The sequence below is a fragment of the Camellia sinensis genome, chromosome 1 (genome assembly GCF_055761805.1).
Source record: "Camellia sinensis isolate YWXY chromosome 1, ASM5576180v1, whole genome shotgun sequence".
Classification (NCBI taxonomy): domain Eukaryota; kingdom Viridiplantae; phylum Streptophyta; class Magnoliopsida; order Ericales; family Theaceae; genus Camellia; species Camellia sinensis.
Window position 1 is genome coordinate 171,805,286 of NC_138961.1, and position 22,273 is coordinate 171,827,558.

The following is a 22,273-nucleotide window of genomic DNA, read 5'->3' on the forward strand; positions in this document are numbered from 1 at the left end:
CTTTTGCTCTTTTCTTTTTCCACACTTTGAATTTGAGTGTGAGGCTAGAACCATTGGAAATATTAATTCCAGGGCCTCAATTTGGACACAAGAATGACCTAAAACGGAGTCCAGATGACAGAGTTATTCCTGTTTGAAGTTTTGGAATCTGTGCTGGAAGCAGGTACGCTCAAGCGGGAAAAGAGACGCTCGAGCGGACCGCGCGAATTCAGCAAGTTTAAAGAGACTTTTCTAGATCATTCATCACACTTTCCTCTCCTCTCTTCATCCCTCTTACCCTAGGTCCGAAAACCTTAGAGATTTCGGCCCAAATACTTCTAATTTCTCAAAGATTTGGCCAAGATCCCTTTTAAAAACGTAAAGAAGATTTGAAGATCTCACTTTTCAACTGATTGGAATTCGGATTGGTGAAGGATTCTTCTCAAAGCTTTCTCTTCTTGCTTGATTCTTGAGGTAGGGGTTCTAGTTCTCTTCAATACTTACATTAATAGATAGATTTGTGGTATTTTCATTATATAAATGTAAAATCTCCATTTTTAAGCATATAGAGTAAATCATGAGATTTGGGGGTTTAATGTTTGAGATGTTGGGGGTTCAATTGTTGGGTTAAGATGATGGATTATGAACCTTAGGTATGAAATCAATGGGAAAATTGGAATAAAAAGTAATGGCTTGAGAAGTTTGAAATTTTATTGAAATTCTTGATTTTTCTTGAAAATCCTCGGTTGATTCATGATGATAAATAATGATTTTGCCCAAATTGAAAGTAGAATCATGAAATTGGTTGGTTGAATTATATATGTACAAGTTTAATTGGATTTCGGAGGTGTTTACAAATTATGTTAAAAATTAGCAATTAAACTTTTATTAGGGACATTGTAAATCATGCTATAATGTGAAAGGAAGATTGAGGAAATGACTTATTAATGACATAGATGACATAAACTTAATTATGGAATGTTGAAAGCGGATTCAAGAATTTATCTTGAATTATGTTGAATTGTAAGTAGTGTTGTTGAATTAAGTTATGTTGGCTTATATTGAATAGTGTTGAATAGTGTTGATGATGTTGAATTGTGTTGAATGATGTTGAATCGAATTGTGTTGGACTATGATGAATTGTGTTTGAATTATGTTGAATTGTGTTGAGTTGAGTTGTGTTGGGTTATGTTGAGTTTGGGTTGAGTTGTGTTGGGTGTGTGGAGTTTGGGTTGAGTTGTGATGGGTGGTGTTGTGTTTGGGTTGAGTTGTGGGTGGTGTTGTGTTGGTACCCGCATGGGGAGTTGAAAAATGGTTTTAAAAATTGAAGAAAAAGGTTTTTGGGGGCCCACGTCCCGCCGTATAGTAGCCGGCAAATGTGGGGGTGGTTTGAATTAAAGGTGCCCAATTGCCCTGTCTAGGCTTATTGCTGGACGAATGTGGGAAAATGTTTTTGGGTGTCCACACAGTCCCGCCGTATAGTAGCTGACGAAAGTGGAAAAATGATTTTTGGGTATCCACACAGTCCTGCCGTATTGTAGCCGGCAAAAGTAGAAAAATGGATGGTTTTCGAAAATGTTTTGGGTGCCCACATCCTGCCGTATAGTAGCCAGCAAATGTGAGGGATGGTTTTCAAAAGTTGAAAAATGGTTTTGGAAAAATATGATTTTTGGAAGAACATGGCTTTTGAGAAAAAGGTTTTTGGGAGTTCACTTCCCGCCGTATAGTAGCCGGCGAAAGGTGAAAAGTGTTATGGATTGGGTGCCCGCTATCCCGCCGTAGTAAGTCGGCAAAAGGTGGATTGCGTTGATATATGTGTTAAGTTGATGATGCTATTCGTGACTTGTGATGCATCTGTGAAATTGTAAATTGATGTGTATATTTATATAAAGAGGAAATGTATATAGACATTGTTTGTAATGTATGGAACCCAAAAATGAGTAGGGGATTATGGATTGGTGATGGTGAATATAATGAATTAGTTGTGACAATAAAAGTAAATTGTGAGTGTTGTTCTGTAATATACAAGAGATTGAATTGAAAGGGGTTTATTAATCTTGTGTCATCTTGAAATGAAATTTTAGAGTGTAATTAACGGTGTAAATTGAATATAGGAGAATTGTTAATAAATTAAGAAGGGAAACTGAACTTGAAGTAATGGAGTCTAATTAAATATAATGAGAAGGAAAGAAGAATTAAAGAAAAAGAGGAATATTAAATATGGGAAGTTAAATAAGAAATATTTTGGAATGAGTTAATAAATATAAATGTGTTGTTTCTTAGACATAAATGTTTTAAAAAGGATTTATGGTTTTCTAAGGTTAAGGGATAATTTTTAATGGCTAAAGGTTTTTTTCTTAAAGGTGTTTAAATAGTTTTTGAGAAAAAGATCATTTACTTATGATATTTTGAAATTATAAAATGTCACCCTACTATATGGTTTCACCCTGCATGCATGATCATTTCTATCTATGTGTTAGTTATTGTTTGAGAACTATGAGACTCCTATTGGGCATTAGTGCTCACCCCGTTGTTGTTTTATCTTTTACAGGAAGAAAGTTTGGATTATTTGATTGAAGATTTATGGAGTTCTTGAGTCCCTTTGTATAACCTTGTAATAGATGTAAAGGAAATGGATCTTGTATTTGTATTTATTTATTTGTAGCACAGTAGGAGACTGGCATGTATCGTTGTCATTGTAATATTCTTTGAGAGAGAGAACATGTTTCATTGTATTTCTATTACTCAAGTGTAATAGATATTTGTCTATGTAAAAAATAAAAAATAAATAAAAAATAAAAAATAAAAAAGACCTAAATTACAGGCTTCGGTAATGTTTTCGAGTAATTAAAAATTGGGGCGTGTCAAGAAAAGCTAGAACAAACATGCAATGAGTTATGTATATGAACATATGAGACAACAAGCAAACTAATCAAAGCATAAGCTATTTAAATAAATTAAGATAGACCTAAAATAGCCCCTAATAGGTGGAAAACAGTAGCTAAAAGTAAGAGAAAGTAAGTAAAAAGAGTAGAGAAAAAGCTATGAAACAAAGCCTAAGGAGGGGTGGCTAACCCCTCCACTCTTTGTAATTTTAAATTACATGTTTTAATCCCAAAATAGTCCAAGAACATTCCCAAAACAGTCCAAAAACAATGGCTAAAACTACTTCAAAAAGGTAAAGAAAGTGAACCAAAATAAGAAAGAACAAACTAGACAATCAAGCTTAAGGAGGGGTGTCTAACCCCTCCACTCTTTGTGAATTAAATCACACATTTCAACCCTTTTAAGTCACCTCCAGTAGTGCACAAACTCAAGAAAAATGAAGAAGATGATTAGCAAAAACAAAGGAAAAAGATTATAAGAGTTATACCTCCTTAAAGAGTATGTATCGTTGTTGATCAAACTTAATCCAAAGCACCCTCAAGTTTATGAAATATGGTTTGAGACTTCAACAAAAGCTTCAAGAACAAGCTCCAATGGTGTATGTAGTTTGTATGTATAGTTAAAAAAGGGTTTGAAGGTTAAAGGAATCAAGAAAGAAGATGGATGTTCTATTGGAAGGTTTTTCTAACCTTAAAATCTGAAGTTGGAGGTCCTATTTATAGAATTTGAGCCAAAATGGTCAAAAATATCTTCAAATAAAGATATTTGTTCAATTCCCGCTAGCTGTCTGTCTGGCACCATCGAGGGTCGGTCGGGCCTCAAAACACATAACCGGGCCTTAATAATGCACAGCCGGACCTCAATAAACAGGGGAAGGTAAAAAAAAAAACACTCTGGAGAAATTTTCATCGAGGCCCAGCCGGGCCTCAATAAGGCACGGCTGGTTCTCAGTGGACCCGGCCGGGTCTTAATGACTACACTTCAGGTCCAACTTTAAATGGGCATAACTCCTTCATCTAGACTCGGTTTTAGGTCATTCTTGAAGCCTTAGAATTCTACTTTCCAATGGTGGTAATCTCACATCTAAATTATAAGTGGTCAGAGAGATATACCCATTTTAGTAGAGGTTTCTCAGTTTTTTCTTAACCAGATTAATGCCTAACTTCAAATAACCATATCTCCTTCATCCGAACTCGACTTTAGAAGATTCTTGAGTGTAAATTGAAGCCTCGGAAGTCCAATTTCTAATGGTGGTGGCCTCACAACTAAAGTCAAAGTGTACAAAAAGATAGGTCTAATTTAGTGAGGCTGCCCAGTTCTCTCTTAACGGTTTCAAGCTCAACCACTTCCCCAACTAGTTTTCTTCCCTCCACTCTTATTTTCTTCAACTCCAAACATCTAAATAAGATGTTTAAATGGATTTTTCAAAGATTTCACCTCTCTTCCATTTATTTCTACTTTGTTCTTGCTCGGTTTACCGAAAAGTGCAACTTTTAACGAAATGCAAGCCTCAGAACACCATAGAAACTTTTTGAAAATATTTTGAAAGAGAGGGTTTAAAGGTCTAAAAAACGTTTTGGTCCAAAATAGGGTGTAAGGTTGGAATTTAGAGCTCTTCTTGCTGAAGAAATAGAACATTTGCATAACACAACTTTCATCATCGAGTGATTAATCAATGGCACCCAAGTCTTAAGGGCGGTCAAAAATGGGGTGTCTACAGTGCGTAGTTTACTTGTTGTTGCTACTGCTCGCCATTGGGATCTCTTTTAGATGGATGTCAAAAATGCCTTCCTTAATGGTGATCTTCTTGAGGAAGTCTGCATGCAACTTCCCCCTAGGTCTACTTATCCGGCTCATATGGTTTGCAAACTACAACATGCTCTCTATGGTCTCAAGCAAGCCCCACGAGCTTGGTTTGCAAAATTTAGTTCCACCATCCATGACTTCGGCTTCACTTCCAGCTCATATGACTCCGCTCTATTTGTTCGGACCAATCCTTATGGCACTACTCTTCTTTTTCTTTACGTGGATGATATGATTATCACTGGTGATGATGTGGCTGGTATTCTTAGCCTCAAACAATTTCTCAATCGTCAGTTTGAGATGAAGGACCTTGGTACTCTTAATTATTTCTTAGGGCTTGAAATCTCTCATGATTCCATTGGTTATTATTTGTCACAAGCCAAATATGCATCCGATCTTCTGATGCATGCTGGTCTTACCAATTGCACGACTACCTCTACTCCTGTTGATCTTCAGACTCATCTCACTCCTTTAGACAGGGATCTTCTCTCTGATGCTACTCTTTATCGCCAGCTGGTTGGAGGTCTTGTCTATCTCAATGTGACTCGTCCTGACATTGCTTATGCTATCCATCTTGTCAGTCAGTACATGTTGGCTCCTCGTACCCCGCATTACACTGCTCTACTTCGCATACTTCGCTACTTTAAAGGCATTATGTTCCATGGCTCAATTACTCTACTCACTCTTCTCTCGAGCTTTATGCCTTTTCTAATGCTAATTGGGCTAGGGATCCTACTGATCGACGCTCCACTATGGGTTTCTGTTTCTTCTTAGGAGATTCTCTTCTTACTTAGGACAGTAAGAAACAATCCCTTACTGCTCGCTCTAGTACTAAAGCTGAATATCGCGCTCTTGCTGACACTACTTAGGAACTTTTATGGCTTCGCTAGCTCCTTGCTGATATGGGTATTTCTTCCCCTGGTATCTGTAGACGTCCCCGAATGCCCCGGGAGGGATGGCTCCCCCCCCCCGGTTCTGTTCGTATTGGGCTCACTACAGTTCAGGACTCTCAAATCGTCACGGTTCTAAATCTGAACCAAAGAGTCCAAATCCGGCAAATCATTTTGAGAAAACAGATTTTGAAAGAAGTGCCAAACATGGACTGCTTTGCCAGATACAGAGTCGCCACCTAAATTTTGGAGAAATTTAGGAAACCCTGATTCGTTTGCCTAAGGCCACGTGTCCGTCATCACCAAAGTTGCCTCGGCTCGGGAACTTGGGTACGATTGGTGAAGGTCACTTCGTGAGCACCCCCGCTCGCTCGATCAAAGATCGGCCTCTACTAACCATGATATCTATTTTTGAAAACATTATGCGTTCTTATTCCGGTTATTAGCCTAGATTTACTATGTGATGCACACAGCATACAAGTATAGACTGGATCGTCTGAATTGGAACAAAACATCTCGTGTTTGTTTATTTGAAAGTGGTTTGCTACTCGCAAGTAGGCTTAAAATGCAGATTTTGCCACCCTCGGGTGGGCTTAGAAAACATGGTTTTGCCACTATCTAGTGGGCTTAAAACTCACAATTGATGAATTGTTCCAATTCAAATAACCCAACCTTCACCCACAGGCATTCAGGGAGTTATATCACATAAGCAATTAGCCTCATGGTAAGCATGCTATCATGGCAGTCACTCACACGCATGCAAGGATGCTAAATTATAAAACTTACCGAGTACTCCAAGCCAAAACAGAAGCTAATTAGAAATCCATGCACGATCCTAATTATACAGAAATGCCTAATGCAACACATGCAAAAGTGCAACTATAGCAGGCTCGGCTATTCTAAACATGACATATGAAATGCTACAGCTAACATGTATTCAACTTGGAATTGAAAATACAATGCAGTTAGTATGATGCGCCGAGCCCGGTGCATGCAAAACAGATGAATGAATGCAAACATGCTGTCATACTGTATGCTAATTGAAGCATGCCCTAATCTAACCATCATAAGCGGGTTAATAAAAGGGAGAAAGACGTGGGGTTGGAAGACATACATCACACGCATGCACACTTATTACAGTTGTGCCCTCGCGCAGAGGGTCCGAATAAATAATATACAGTCCCAAATGAATAATTACAGTCCAAATATGTACAAAACCCTAAGTAATTAACAAATCAAATTAGGAAAGCAATAAATTGGCATACAAGCCAGGGACTGCCTCAAATCTGCTTCGGATGATGAATGACGCATGCTCCGGTTGCCTTTGTCGGAGAATCCCTTGTGATGTCCCGGTTTGCCTCTGTTTGCAATTATTCTTGGAATGCGTGCCAAGGTCCGGAAGGCTGCCGATTTCTGATTTGCTGCGACAGAGAGCAACAAAGGAGCATGGCAAAGTATTTTCACATATGTATGCATGACTACTCTTTAGGGAGTGTAGTCCTTGATCCTCGTGCCACCAATCACGCATATCGATGCATGATGGCCGAGGAATCGATTTGCACGACTCAATATGAAATAAATGCACATATAAACACAACAAGACCTAAACTCCATTATGGATAATCCGGAGTGTCGGTGACTGGGAATTGAGACACGTTCCGTCACTCGAAGTACGAAACGTCCCTCGTTTCCTGTGCTCGGGCTAACTCCTATCCCAAACACAATGCAATATGCATGATATGCATGAATGCAATTCTAACATGCAACCTAGCATACACAATGCTATGAAATGGCATACACGATGCACGAGGTAGCATGGCATACACAATGCGCTAACATACAACCTAGCATACGCAATGCTATGAAATGAAATGGCATACACAATACACAATGGACTTACACCAACATGAATGGACCTCAACCACACTCACATCAGTATCCATTAGATGAAAAATGAGACTCTCGAAATACGTGCACGCATGCACGCAAACCGAGGACCGAACCTAAGGCATAGAATGCCACTCTAACAAGGCATGGCAAGGCACGAAATATGGAAAATGCAAGTTTCAGCACTGAAATGTGATGCAAAATGATCCCGAAACATGGAAACATGGCACCCGATGCATGGAATGGCCCCGAAACACAAAACTAGGCATACGCATTAGCCTATAGCTATACAAAACATGCATTATTTGATCATGAAGCATGAAGAAAGATGCAAGAAAGTCCCAAAACATGCATATTTCTATTTTATAACAATCCTCAAAAATGAACACAAATAGGGCTAATCTATCATGCAAAAAAGGCCCTAAAAGAGAGATTAAACACAAAGGGACAGAAGCTGGCCCCAAATGGCAAAGAGCCCTTCAACAAAGTTGAAGAGGGGATCAACACAAGGCACTTTACAGTTTATATCAAGCCACGAAAATAATCACAAATAAGTCCAAACTATCATGCAAGAAAAGGCCTAAAAGAAGGGTAAAGAGACAAGTGGCAGCCGCTGTTCTCAAACAGAGGAGAGCCCTTCAACAATGTTGAAGAGGGGCTCAAAACATGATATTTCACAGTTTATGGAAAAGTCCAAAACAGCTCGCAAATAAGCCTAAAATACTACGCAAAAATTGGCCTAAAAGAGAGATAAAGAGGCAAGTGGTAGTAGGAGGCCTCAAAAAGAGGAGAGCCCTTCAACAATGTTTAAGAGGGGCTCAAAAAAATTCTTTTTACAGTTTATGACCAAGTCCAAAACAACTCACAAATAAGCCTAAAATACTATGCAAAAAATTGGCCTAAAAGAGAGTTGAAGAGGCAAGTGATAGTAGGAGACCTCAAACAGCAGGAGATCCTTAATCAAACATGAAAAGGGGGTCAACATATGACTATTTACAGTTTGGGTCGGATCCCAAAAATGCTTGAAAGCAAGGCTTAGATATAGAGCAAGAAAAGACTATAAAAGGGAGAAAGAGGACTCACTTTTGAAGACCAAGGAACCAGCAGCTTTTGGTTGAAGAAATGGTGCTCCTAACCTCTGGAAATAAACTCCAAGTTGCTGGAATGGAGTATGGAGGTGTGGTGCTATGAGGTGGTGTAGAAATGGTCCAAGAACAAAGGTATTTGATGGTTGAATGAGAGAGATGGAGGATGTATGTATGCAAGGCTCCAATTGGTTTTTGTCAACCCTCAGAAATGGTGGAGAGGTGCTGGTCTTATAGAGGGAGAGAGGCAAGGAAAGGGGGGAAAATGAAATTCAAATTCCCCCCCCCCCAAAAGAGCCCCCCTTGGATACAGGATCTGGAGGGAAAAAGAGGGCATATCTGTAAGGAACCAGATGAGGGGGTCATGGCTGGCCAGGTTCAGAAGGTTCAGGGGCCGGCCGGCCACCTCCCATGGTCGGCCGACCAAGGGTCAAAAGGGTCAATGACAATTGCTGGTCGGCCACCTAAAAAAGGTGGCCTCCCATGTGTGCACAACACAACTATGTGGTCAAAACCAAAAAAAATGTGAACCAGGAGAGAGAAAAGACCATTTTTTAGAGGGGTTCAAAAGGGGCAGGCACAATAACTGGTCGGCCACCAAATATTGGTGGCCTCCTAGGTGTGTACAACACAAATATGGGGTTTAAGGTTCAAGAAAGTGGCCCCGGAGTGGTCAAATTGGCTTTGAAGTGAGGAAAACGGGCGTCGGAGAGCGATGAAGGAATAAAGCTGGCTTTTTAGAAAAATTGCTGGCCTCCACCCTCCTACAAGCTTCCTAACTATGAAAATAAGGTCTCCACCAAAAATGAACCAAAACGGATGCAAAATGGAGATTCGGGGACCGAAACGCGCGGCCCGGGACCTTGAAAATGGGCTGTTAAGCACCGGAGGTGGCGTTCGACCACGAAGTTGGTCTCTCGGGCCACAGTGTCCCCCAAAAGGGAGTAAATAAGGTGTATGCCAAAAACCGGAGTAAACGGAGGTAGTTAGGCGGTCCCGAACCGAGCCACACGGCCGTCGACTCGGAAAAACCGGAAACTAGGCTCCAAACGGGAAAAATGGTCTATGACCACGAAACGTAGCCTACGGCCACTGAGAGATGATTTATGAGACCTCTCCCTCCCTTCGGGAAGAGAAAACAGAGAAAACAGAGCCTGGTTCGCAAACCGAGGCAAGGCACGAAAGAGTCCAAAAGTCTAGAGGCAAGGCTTGCAGCCGGGACTCTAAAACTTCTGGACGAGCACAATATGCAATATCACTGAGCGCTCAATTAGTGACGTCTGAGTCTTATGGTCGGTCAAAAATGGGGTGTCTACAGTTGCCCCTCTTTGACAGAACTCAGAAGTCATAAGTGACGGGAGTGAATGTCAAAGCCCAGAGACGACCCATTTTTGACAAGGCCGAAGACTTAGACAAACAGGTGAGATAAACAGAGATGTGCCCGCAGGCAGGGGCAAAATGCAACCGACAATGCAAGAAGCCGAAGGTATCTCAATGATCATGCAAATGTAGCTAGCTGTAATGAAGCACATATTCACAATAGATGCAACAGTTTTAAGCAAGAATGCAAAGCAACAACTACATTTCATGCAGTTAAGAATGCGGAGAATTATTCAATTCTCGCCACGTCTCACACGGAGAAGATACAATGCCTGCACGGTTCATCTGGTCGCACCAGTCTCAAATGAACTGTACATACAATATCGTGCCTGCAAAAGGAAGAAACTCAACAAGCACAATATATTTAACAACACATGTTCAAAGCGATATTGATTGTAGACAATCGCGGCGCCGATAGAAAGGTGCATCGCAATGCGAGGAGTAACGCGCGTGACAATGCGGGTTAAGCACGAGGATTTGACAACACCTGTGAAACGTGCACAATAGCATGAGTGGTGTGCATGAGAATACGAGTGACGTGCATAACAATGCAGAATAAATGTGAATTCGAATGCGAATTTGTCGTAAAACGATGAGCAAAGAAATGCGAGTTTTCGATGAGGGTGACTCAATTGCGACCTCCGGTTTACCTCCCAGAGGGGTCGCAACATGTTCAAAAAGGATACATCTCACTTTTGATGAGTAACGATGAAAAACGCATCGAAAGTTGGAGTTGATGTTCCGGTAGAGCGATTTTGCGACGGAAAGTGCACTTCTCTTGTACTTTTTTAGGTCCCGGGGACTCCAATCCTTCCCAAAATTTGCAGAGAGCTTGGTGGGCACTTGGGGAACACCACCGACCAGGTCTCGTCCCAGGGAGAGGCCACTGACCAGCATTTTGCAAAGGGGGTGGTCGGCCTGCCACAAAAGGTGGTCGGCCGACCCCCTAGCCCAAATCCGGGGCAGTTCGGTCATTTCGCTCTCATTTCTTTAAATACACTCGGCCAAAGCCTCATTCCTCACAACCTCAGCTCCGAAAACACTTCCTCTACCTTCCTAGACCATTTTCCCCTTCAGATCTGAGCTCTATACACGTTTTCCAACGCCCCACGCAAGTTGTTTTCGCAAAATCTTTCAGTTTTCATCACTTTGGACCGATTAAATTTTGATTTCGGTGCTTCTTTTCTCATTTTCACCACTTGAGGTAAGTTTGTCTCAACATTTGGAAGATTTCCTCGGGGGTTGACTTTTGTTGACTTTTTCATTTCCCGAGAGTTGACTTTTGTTGACTTTTTTTCAATTTTGGCTCATTTTGCTCATTTTTCCTCCTTTTGCAGATTTTCTGAAATGGCCGGTCATTTTCCTCACGGTGGAGGTCCTCCGGGTGCTGGGGATGATCCCGATATTATGGCTCTGCCTCCGAGGGTTCGACCCTTCATACCCGAGAGGTACGCCCCTCGAGCACATATCCTTCCGCGGGCCATTTTTTATCACTTCACTGATTTTGATGATCGAGCGCATGGGGATCTGCTTTTGCGAGAGCCGGAGTCTCACCTCTCTCATGAGACACGAGAGGTATTTATTTCGCCCTTTTTACATTTCTGCAACATATTCCGCATTTTTGTACGTTTCATGCCTCTTGCTGTGCATATCTGCTCCTTTTAGCACGTAGCTTGTTCTGATGCTTAGCCCATCATAGAGTATTCTGTTTGCGTTTTAAATGCTTGAATTTCTGATCACGTAGCCCATAACCTGATGGTGAACACACAACACACATATATGTTGACAGTTGAACACACAGCCCAAACTCTGAATTTCTGAACACGCGGCCCAAGTTGAAGGTGAGCACACAGCACACACTTGTTGAGAGTAGAACACACAACCCAAACTCTGAATTTCTGAACACGCAGCCCATTGTTAAGGTGAACACACAGCAGACACTTGTTGAGAGTAGAACACACAGCCCAAACTCTGAATTTCTGAACACGCAGCCCGTTGTTGAGGTGAACACACAGCACACACTTGTTGAGAGTAGAACACACAGCCCAAACTCTAAATTTCTGAACACGCAGCCCGAGTTGAAGGTGAGCACACAGTACACACTTGTTGAGAGTAGAACACACAGTCCAAACTCTGAATTTCTGAACATGCAGCCCATTGTTGAGGTGAACACATAGCACACACTTGTTGAGAGTAGAACACACAGCCCAAACTCTGAATTTCTGAACACGCAGCCCGAGTTGAAGGTGAGCACACAACACACACTTGTTGAGAGTAGAACGCACAGCCCAAATTCTGAATTTCTGAACACGCAGCCCATTGTTGAGGTGAACACACAGCACACACTGATTTTGAAATCTGAACACACAGCCCAAACACTTTGATGTTGAACACTCGGTTCGAACTTTGAGGTGAACACACAACCCACTGGTTTTGAAATCTGAACACACAGCCCAAACATTTTGAATTCTGAACACGCGGCTCATTGCTGTGGTGGACACACAGTCCGCATTGATTGAGAGTCGAACACGCAGCCCAAACACTTGAATTCTGATTTGATTTTGCATATAGCTTATACATTTCATTTGCACGCAGCTTGTATATCTCATTTGCATGCAGCTTGTTTATTTCATTCTGAAACTGAATATATGTATTCACCGTGAATGCAGGTGTCCTCCCGTGTTACATGGGGATACGGCTCCATTATTGCGAGAGATTGGTACGCAGAGCTCCCAGAGGCCGTTCGCGATTGGGTTGATCTAGCAGGATTCAGGCCCTTTTGTGCCGGGATATCTCGTTATCCAGCTAGCAGGACGTTAATGGGCACCCTGGTGGAGAGGTGGTGGGACACCACCAACTCCTTTCATTTCTCATCTGCTGGGGATATGACCATGACCCCATTTGACTTTGCCGTATTGACCGGCCTTGACGTGGGAGGCTGGGCGATCCCATATGACGAGGATATGGGCCAGTGGGAGGCCGCTTGGATCTACTTACTGGGAGCTCGTCCACCGATTGACCGATCCTCGGGCCGAGTCCGGTACATTTGGTTTTCTTCACATTTTAGGCATACTGAGCCCGAGACTCTGGAGGAGATTACACAGTATGCCCGCGGGTTTCTGATGTTCCTTTTTGGGACTACTCTGTTCTCCGACAAGGGGAACACCGTTGGGCTATATCTGCTGGGTGCCCTGGCAGACCTCACACAGGTTAGTCGGTATGATTGGGGTGGCGCCAGCTTGGCTACCCTCTATTGCTATATGAGCGCGACCTCTCGCGGACGGGGGAACATAGTTTGCGGCTACTAGAGAGCCTGGGAGGTACCTTCTGCCCTCTTGATTTACATTTCTGCTTTTCAATGTATGTATATTGCACACATGGCACACTTTATACTCTGTCCTGACATCCTGCACTCAGCATTCTGTATTCTGATGGCGTCTGCCCCGTTTTCCACAGTTATGGGTTTTCGCATATTTTCCCGTACTAGCGCCAGAGCTGGAGGTGGAGGCGCCCCTTGTGACCCTTTACTCGCTTGTTTTTGAGGGCCAGTACCGGCCGCGACCTCGGGAGACTCTTCTCTACCTACAGTAGTACTTTGACACGGTGCGGCCGTCAGAGGTAATCCAAAACTCCCAATTCCCAATGTTTTCATCTCTGGTTTATTCTGTACATCTATGGTTTCTGATCAACCTATGCATTGGTTACCCGCAGATTACCTGGCAGCCCTGGTTGCCTTTGGGTGGGGACCTTCGATTTTAGTTTGCCGGAGGATGGGGCTCTTCCCGGTATAGGATCTTATTCGAGGGGCCAGTTGGTAGGGCCTGGTTCCTGGGGGAACGCTTCCTTCGTCAGACTATGGGCTTTCTTGAGCCGAGTGTTCCCTCAGCACCTCCGGACGATATGCAGCTCGCTGATAGGCTTACTCCCCAGGGTGTCATTGACGCTAGACTGGGCACTGATGCACTGCTGTATATAGAGGATGGGGAGTACGCGACCTACCATCACACCTACTTGATGCCTCCGTTGACAGGTGTCCGTACTCCCTCGAGGAGGTCTACTGACATGCCGTCTTTGAGTCGAGCTCGGGCTGCAGGCGCCCCTTCTACTAGCAGGGCTGGCACATCGAGAGAAGGGGTTGGACTGGTCCCCCCGATTCCTCCGACTCATCATCATGCCGGATGGCCAGACATGCCGACCGAGTTGACAGGATGGCGATACGGGACCTCCTACCCGATTCCGATAGAGCCTCCCATGCCTGATCATCGATATGTCATTGATCCCGACTCACCGTCGGTATGCCCTACTGCTTTTCATCTATCATTCAAATACTTAGACATTCCTTTATTCATTGATGATTTGAGTTTGTATCTGCAGCCACCCAGAGAGTACATGGAGGGGGTGATCAGATTGGTGGCCTCACTCGAGGGCATGGTCTTGCGGAGAGAGGCGCAGCTGTCCATCATGGGTTTCCAGGTACTCTTTAGTTTTCTCACATTTATCGTACTTCTGACGACATGTTGACCTTGAACATTTTACTGCTTTGATTAATTGTATGTGTAGAGCACATCTGACACATCACATTCATATACCGTATCCGCATGCACCCTCATTTCATGTAGTTTGCTTGCATCTGTATCTGATACACATATTTTGAGCTGATGTATTCAAATTGTACTTTTTATTTTCAGATGCCTCCAGTATATCCGCCACAGACCGGGTCATCTCGACCTTCTCGGGGAGCAAAGCCATCTCAGCCTTCTCGCGGGGTCGGGAGAGGGGAGTCGTCCCGCAGACGCAGGGCACACATCGTAGAGGAGGAGCCCGATGAGGACGAGGAGGAGGAGGAGGCTACAGATCGTCAATTAGAGACCTCTGCTGACAGAGAGGAGGGTTCCGACCCTGGTTCCGGGAGTGGAGAGGAGGCTGAGGACGATCTTGAGGATGACAGTTCCGACTCAGATGGTGCCGGTGGTCCAGAGCCTGTTCCGCAGAAGAGGACGAAGAGGGCCTCTTATTCCTTCTCTTGAGAGCATTGGTGCAGTTGTTTCCTGCTTTATTTATCTTTTTTACTAGTAGTTGTAGCACATTGTACATTATTAGGCAGTTTTATTTTCTGTAAAACTTGTACCTTTGCTGTAAAATGTTGTAACAAAGGAAGCATGATGGAATGAAACAGCTTTTTTGAAAAAGTGTTGTACTTTATGTTCTCAGCATCGCATCGCATCATTTTGCAAATAAAGAGATTTGAACGGTAAATGTGCATTGTGTATGTGCCAAGTCAGGTAGCGAACCGACACGACAAACAAAGCAACCTAATCTTACTGAGAAACAACAACAACCTCAGCAAGTTTACAACTCGATAAGCAAAACACAACAAAATTGATAAACAAAGAGTAACAACTCAAATGCACAAGACTCGGTACACGAAATAGCTCGACCAACAAAACAACAACTCGATAAGCAAAACAACAACTCGATAAGCAAGATTTAACAACTCTATAAACAAAGTGTATTTCGGACAATTTGGGCAACGAAACGCATCCGAAACAGAGAGAAATGGAGGCTTTAACACTCTCGATGCATGGAAATGCTAGGAACTTTCTTCTGGAGAGTAAAACAGGGCCAAATACGCAGATTGCAGCATGGCCGGCCACTTTTGGGAGTTGGCCGGCCAGCTTTTTGCATTTGAGGGAGGCAGAGGTGGCCGGCCTACCAAAAAAGGTGGCCGGCCGGCCACTTAGCCCAGCCACCACCAAATTTTTGACTTGTGTCCCCCCGAACAGTGCCTTATCCTCTTTAAAAGTCCTAGCTCCGTGGCTCATTCATTTCATCTCAGTTTTGCACCAAAATGGAAGCGTTTCTCGTCGAAAATCTTACAGCTTGGATTGCTTCTTTAGACGGCTCAGAAAAGTTGAACTTCCGGGGCTTTGGCTTGAATGCACTATTCACGTTGAGCCGTACTCCGCTACACCTTCCCTTCCTTCATGCCGCAGTAAGGTTTTGGAACCCGGTGACACATGTCTTTAGCTTCGGTGGGCAAGAGGTATGTCCAACTTTCGAAGATTTTCAAGCTTTGATGGAATCCGAAAGTTGTGAAGAGATCTTGCCGTAGTTTCTCTTTGGTCACGCCCAAGCTTTAGGGCGGATGTGTGGACTCACCACGCATGACGCTCGGTCTCTGATCTGTAATGGGGAACTGGACATCCTCGGATTGATTTATCGCTTTTCTGACGCCGGTGACCGTGCCGACCATCATTGGCAAGGTTTCCGACAACATGCCCTTTGTTTGTGTATGCTATCTCACTTTCTGTTTGTGTCGGGCTTTGGTGGATCTAGCATTCGCCTGATTGAAGTTGCTCAAGGCTTGAAGGATGGAAAGAGTTGTATTGCGATGACACTGGCTGAGACGCTGATGGGTTTGGATGCTTTCCATCGCCGGGAGACGACTAGATTTGCGGGGAGTCCACTACTGCTGCAAGTAATGTTTCCTACCCAATCTCACATATGTAATGCTCATATCACTCGGCCCTCAGGCTCGGTTTTTCTCACAAAACCCTTGTCTTACTTTTCCCTCATCGTACATCTCTCTATTCTTTATTCTCTCATTTTTCATCCCTCCCCAGGTATGGTTGATGGATAAATTACAAGTTGTGGACTCTTGCCTAGCCTACTCAGCTCGCGGCTACTTCTTTCGACAATGCCTAGTCGATGCCTTTGATGAGGGATGGTGGTTCGACTAGATGTGCAATTTGTCTGCAGATCGCATTGCCTGGCGCTGCCCTTGGCTCAATCTCCCGGCAATGGGCTATAGTATGTTCCGGCAGACCGGGATCCAGTTGATTGGTCTGACTCACTGTGTCTTCTACTTTCCATTTCGGTTCCAACGCCAGTTTGGTCATGATCAGACTTGCCCGCCGGAGAGGATAGAGTATCCAGCTGCCTTCCCAGTTCGAGGTGCACAGCTTGCCCAATATGCCACAGCATGGAGGACGAGAGAACTCCTGGCCCCGGCTCCCACTTTCAGTTATACTTTGTCTGACGAGTGCTTGGATTGGCTCAATGAAGAGGCACAAATTGGGCCCAGCTCGATATCAGAAGCTTCAACCAGCTCTGGGAGGGGGCGTAGGGACACCTGACTTGACTATGCCCCGGATTTATTACTTTATTAGTACTTTCAAGTTTTCTTTATGAATGTAATAAAAAGCAACTTCGATTGTATGCAAGAGCAGGAGAACTCTGTATTGAAATCAATGAAATTGAAGCTTGTGGTACTGAAAATTTTTCGCTTTGGTCCAAAAATGGTCTTAGTTGTAGAAAGATTAATTTGAACAAAGTCAACTTTTATTAAAAATTTTCAAAACAATTTTCGACATGGATTAGAACTGGACACGCCTGAGATCTGTCACTGAGATGCGCAACCCCGGATCCCTGCAATAGGAAAGTTTCCCCTAGTCTGAAGAGTACCGCGGCACTGTATGGCAACGGAAAGTTGCCCCTAGTCTGAATAGCACTGCACCGGAGATTCCAATGGAAGCTGATAGACAAAGATGACCGAGATGATCAAATGGACAAAGTTGATCGGGGAAAAGTTTATGGCTGAACTTCAGGATGAAGTTGCCTACGTATCCCGAAGATGGGAATCAAGCCTTACGTAGTTCAGGCTTAGGTTCACTCGAGTATTTTTACTCTCCTTTTACGCTATAAATTTTGCCAAGGCCGCCCTTTGCGGGTTTTCAACCTTGCGAGCTCAGTTTTTATGTTTTCCATTTTTTTATGCTCTAACTTTTGCCTAGGTCGCCCTTTCGAGTTTTCGGCCTAGCGAGCCTCTCAGGGATAATATTTATTCAATTTGTCCATGTTGATCGGTTGTGAAAATTCTAGGCCATCTAGGTCCATCAGAACCACAGCTCCACCTGACCAGATAGACTTGATGATGTAGGGACCAGTCCAATTGGGTTTGAACTTGCCCCTTGGGTCGTGAATGGGAGCTCGATTGTCCTTGAGCACCAAATCTCCTTCCTTTAGATTCTTGGACTTAACTTTCTTGTTGAAAGCCCGGGCAATTCTGCGCTGATAGCCTTGAACATGGTACAGTGCTTTCAGTCTTCTCTCATCAAAGAGCATGAGTTCCGCAAACCTACTCTGCTGCCAATCTGCTTCGGCTATTTGACATTCAGCCAATACTCGCAATGACGGAACCTCAATCTCGATAGGTAGAACGGCCTCCATCCCATAAACCAATGAATACGGAGTCGATCCGATAGAAGTTCTAATTGAAGTCCTGTAGCCCCACATAGTAAATGGCAGCTTATCTGGCCAATCCCGGTAGGTTTCCACCATCTTCTACAGTATGTGTTTGATATTCTTGTTGGCGGCCTCGACCGCTCCGTTGGTTTGCGGCCAATATGTGGATGACTTATGAAAAGCCACGTTGTATTTCTCTAACAAGTCAATCACTTCTTTCTTAAAGTGGGAACCATTATCTGAAATGATCTCGTTTGGGACCCCGTAGCGGCAGATAATGTTGTTTTTAATAAATTTTGCAACGTGCGACACCTTCAACACCGCATACGATTGGGCCTCGACCCACTTCGTGAAATAATCTATCGCGACCAGGATGAACTCATGCCCATTCAACCTCTTCGGAGTGACAGCCCCGATCACATCGATTCTCCAAACTGAAAATGGCCATGGCGAAGTCATGTTGTACAACTTCGACGGCGGGATATTCATACGATTTGCATGGATCTGACATTTGTGGCATCGCCAAACAAAACCGATACAATCCTCCTCCATGGTGGACCAATAGTAACCCTGTCTGAGGATCTTCCGTGCTAGCATTACTCCGTTCATATGCGCACCGCATTCTCCTCCATGGATGGCCTCCATCAGGCGCTTCGATTCCTCGGTTTCAACACATAGCTTATGCATTCCCAGATGACCTCTCTTATACAGCTTACCCCCACAGATGATGAACTGAACGGCCATTCTTCTGATTGCCCTTTTGTCCTTGGCATTGACCCCTGGCGGATATGCTTTCTTCTCCAAGAAATTCCAAATGTCATAATACCAGGGGTTTTCGTCCTGAACCTCATCTATAGCAGCGATCGACTCATAGGCTGGCGCAAATTTCTGGTCAATGACGACTGGACGTATCCGGATTCCAAACGGGATGTCTATCATGGAAGATAGAGTTGCTAAAGAATCTGCGAACCTGTTGTTCTCTCTTGGAAGATGAGCAAAGTTTAGCTTTTCAAACCGAGGAATTAACAAGTCCAAGGTCTGGTGATACATCATCATCTTTTCTTCTTTGACTTTCCAGTCTCCTTTTGCTTGAGACACAACAAGGTTCGAGTCCCCGATGACGTCCAACCGTCTTGCTCCTAGTTCCAGGGCCGCTTCTAGACCGGCAATGCATGCCTCATATTCTACTTCATTGTTCGAGACTTTGAACCAGAGTTTGAAGGCTAGAGGGATACGGGAATTGTCGGGTGCTATCAGCAACACTCCTATCCTATATCCGTACTGATTTGACGCTCCGTCAAAGTACATCGTCCAATACTCGTCGTCGATGTGAAAAATGGCTTCATCTGGAAATAAGTATTCAACTGCTTCACCTCCTTCCACTGGATGATCGGCTAAGAATTCTTTCACTGTTCTTCCCTTGACTGACTTGCGTGTCACATATTTCAGGTCGAATTCGGAGAGCAACAACAACCAACGAGCTAGCCTACCCGTAAGTGCCGGTTTCTCGAAAAGATATTTGATGGGATCGAGTCGTGAAACCAACATTACGGAGTGAGCTAACAGGTAGTGTCCCAGCTTCCTGGTAGCCCATACCAAAGCTAAGCAAGCCTTCTCCAACGGTGTGTAGCGAGTCTCATACTCTAGCATCTTCTTGCTCAGATAGTAGATGGCTCTCTCCACCTTGTCCTCTGACTCTTGTGCGAGCATATAGCCCATTGTGGTCTCGGTCACTGAAAGGTACAATATCAACGGTCTCCCCGGCTCTGGCGGTGACAACACGGGCGGGTTCTATAAATATTCCTTGATCTGTTCAAAAGAAGCTTGGCATCGGCCGTTCCATTGGAATTTCTTGCCTTTCTTCAGGAGACCAAAAAGTGGTTCACAAGTCAAGGTTAATTTTGAGATAAACCGTCTTATGAATTGCACTTTACCCAGAAAGCCTCGCACCTCCTTTTCCGTCCTTGGTGGTGGCATTTCGAAGATGGCCTTGATCTTTGAAGGGTCAACCTCGATGCCCCTTTGTGTAATCAGAAATCCCAGCATTTTTCCCGCTGTAACACCGAATGTACACTTCTAAGGATTTAGCCGCAACCGAAATTTTCTGATCCTTTGAAAGAACTCTTGCAAGGCGGTGTAGTGGCCCTCTCTTTCTTTGGACTTGACAATCATGTCGTCCACATACACCTCAACCTCCTTGTGGATCATATCATGCAACATTGCAGTCGCACCCATTGATATGTAGCTCCAGCATTCTTTAATCCAAACAGCATCACTCGGTAGCAGTAGGTCCCCCACGGGGTGGTGAAAGCAGTCTTTTCCCTATCTTCTGGTGCCATCATTATCTGATTGTAACCTGAGAAGCCATCCATGAACGAAAGCAAAGCATGCCCTGCTGTGAAATCCACCAACTCATCAATGTGCGGCAAGGGAAAGTCGTCCTTCGGACTAGCTCTGTTCAAATCCCTAAAATCCACGCACACTCGGATCCTGCCATCCTTCTTCGGCACTGGGACGATGTTGGCCAACCAAGTCGGGTATTCGGATACCAGCAAGAAGCCTGCGTCGATTTGCTTGGTGACCTCTTCCTTAATCTTGAGAGCCCAGTCGGGGCGAATCCTCCTGAGTTTCTGTTTAACAGGTCGGGCCTCGGGGTCAAGAGGGATCCGGTGCTGTACAATCTCAGGATCAATTCCAGGCATGTCTTCGTAGGACCACGCAAAAACGTCTTTGAAATCTTTTAATAAAGCGACTAAGTGCTCGCGTTCCTCCGAAGACAACGTGGACCCGATCTGGACCAGCCGCCGGTCCTCCTCAGTACCAATATTCACTGTAGTGATTTCATCAACTAGGGGTTTAACAAATCTTTCCTGCTCTTGTTCAATTAAGCGTTGCAAAACCGGAGGAACTTCGTCCTCGTCGTTTTCATCAAAATTTTGAAAGTCTGAGTTAATGCAATAAATCAAGGACATAGAAAAGTACTCAGAAACCACAACTACTTGATTTTCATTAAGCACATCCAAATCGTCTGATTCTTCGGTTACAACAGACTCAAAAGCGAAAGAAAAAAATGACCTGGACAAGACTGTGGCATCCGGGTTATCATTCCCGGGATTACCAGACTCAGACTCAATCGAGCTGGAACCTGATTCCGACTCACAAGACTCGGTGCTGTTGGACAAAAATCCCTCTTCATACTGCCAAATGAGAGAGGGTACGATAGATGCATCCAAAATAGTTGCTGGCGGGCCCGCAGCCGTTCCATTCCCGATCACGCATACCGAGAAGTTATCCCCCAAGCACTCCTGGTCGATCGGAGGATCTGAAAGTAGACACGCCAGTGCTACCCCCATTTCAAGTTTGGTGTCCTCAGACTGCACTTTCTTACTCTGTTCAACCTCAGCTGATGGGTCTGTCTGCTCTTCGGCAACGTCATCCCGGATAACTGCAGGTCAAAGAAAATCTCAAACCCCAGCACGCACTTCCTCTCCGCGTTTAGCCATGGCTCTGGGAAGCCACAAAATGGAAAATCTTCCCCTTCCCAGACGAAGCGTCCGTTTAGGGTACCCTGAATGGGCCTATGCATCAACTCAAAAGGCTTCCCGGCCTGTTTTGCTTTGGCTCTGCCAGCCATTTCCTTTCCCTTCCTTACCCAGTCCTCTTTGGTGGGCAAATAACCCAAGCCAAAGGTATGCGGATTGTGCGGCACTTCGGCCGATGCTGCGGTGCCCTTCCGACCGCTCTTTCCCAATCCCATCTCGGGGATGTGTTGAAGCTTGTTCATGAGGTATACAGATTGAGCACTGACATACACTCCCTCATTAACAGCCATGATGTTCTGCACAATTCGGGCCTCAGCCAAAGTAAACCCTGATAAGAACAAATCCTCCGTGCCATGTTCAATTTCCAAGACTGGTGTAGACACTTTCGGCGGCGGATAGATTGACGAATTCCCAAAAACAATAGCTACCCCTTTCCCGTGAGGGTACTTCAACATCTGATGCAAGGTGGAAGAGACTGCCTTGACCTGATGCAACCACGGTCGCCCCAAAAGTAGGTTAAAGGTTGCGGGAACATCCAAGACATGGAATTCAATGTTGTGTTGTCCTGGACCAACCT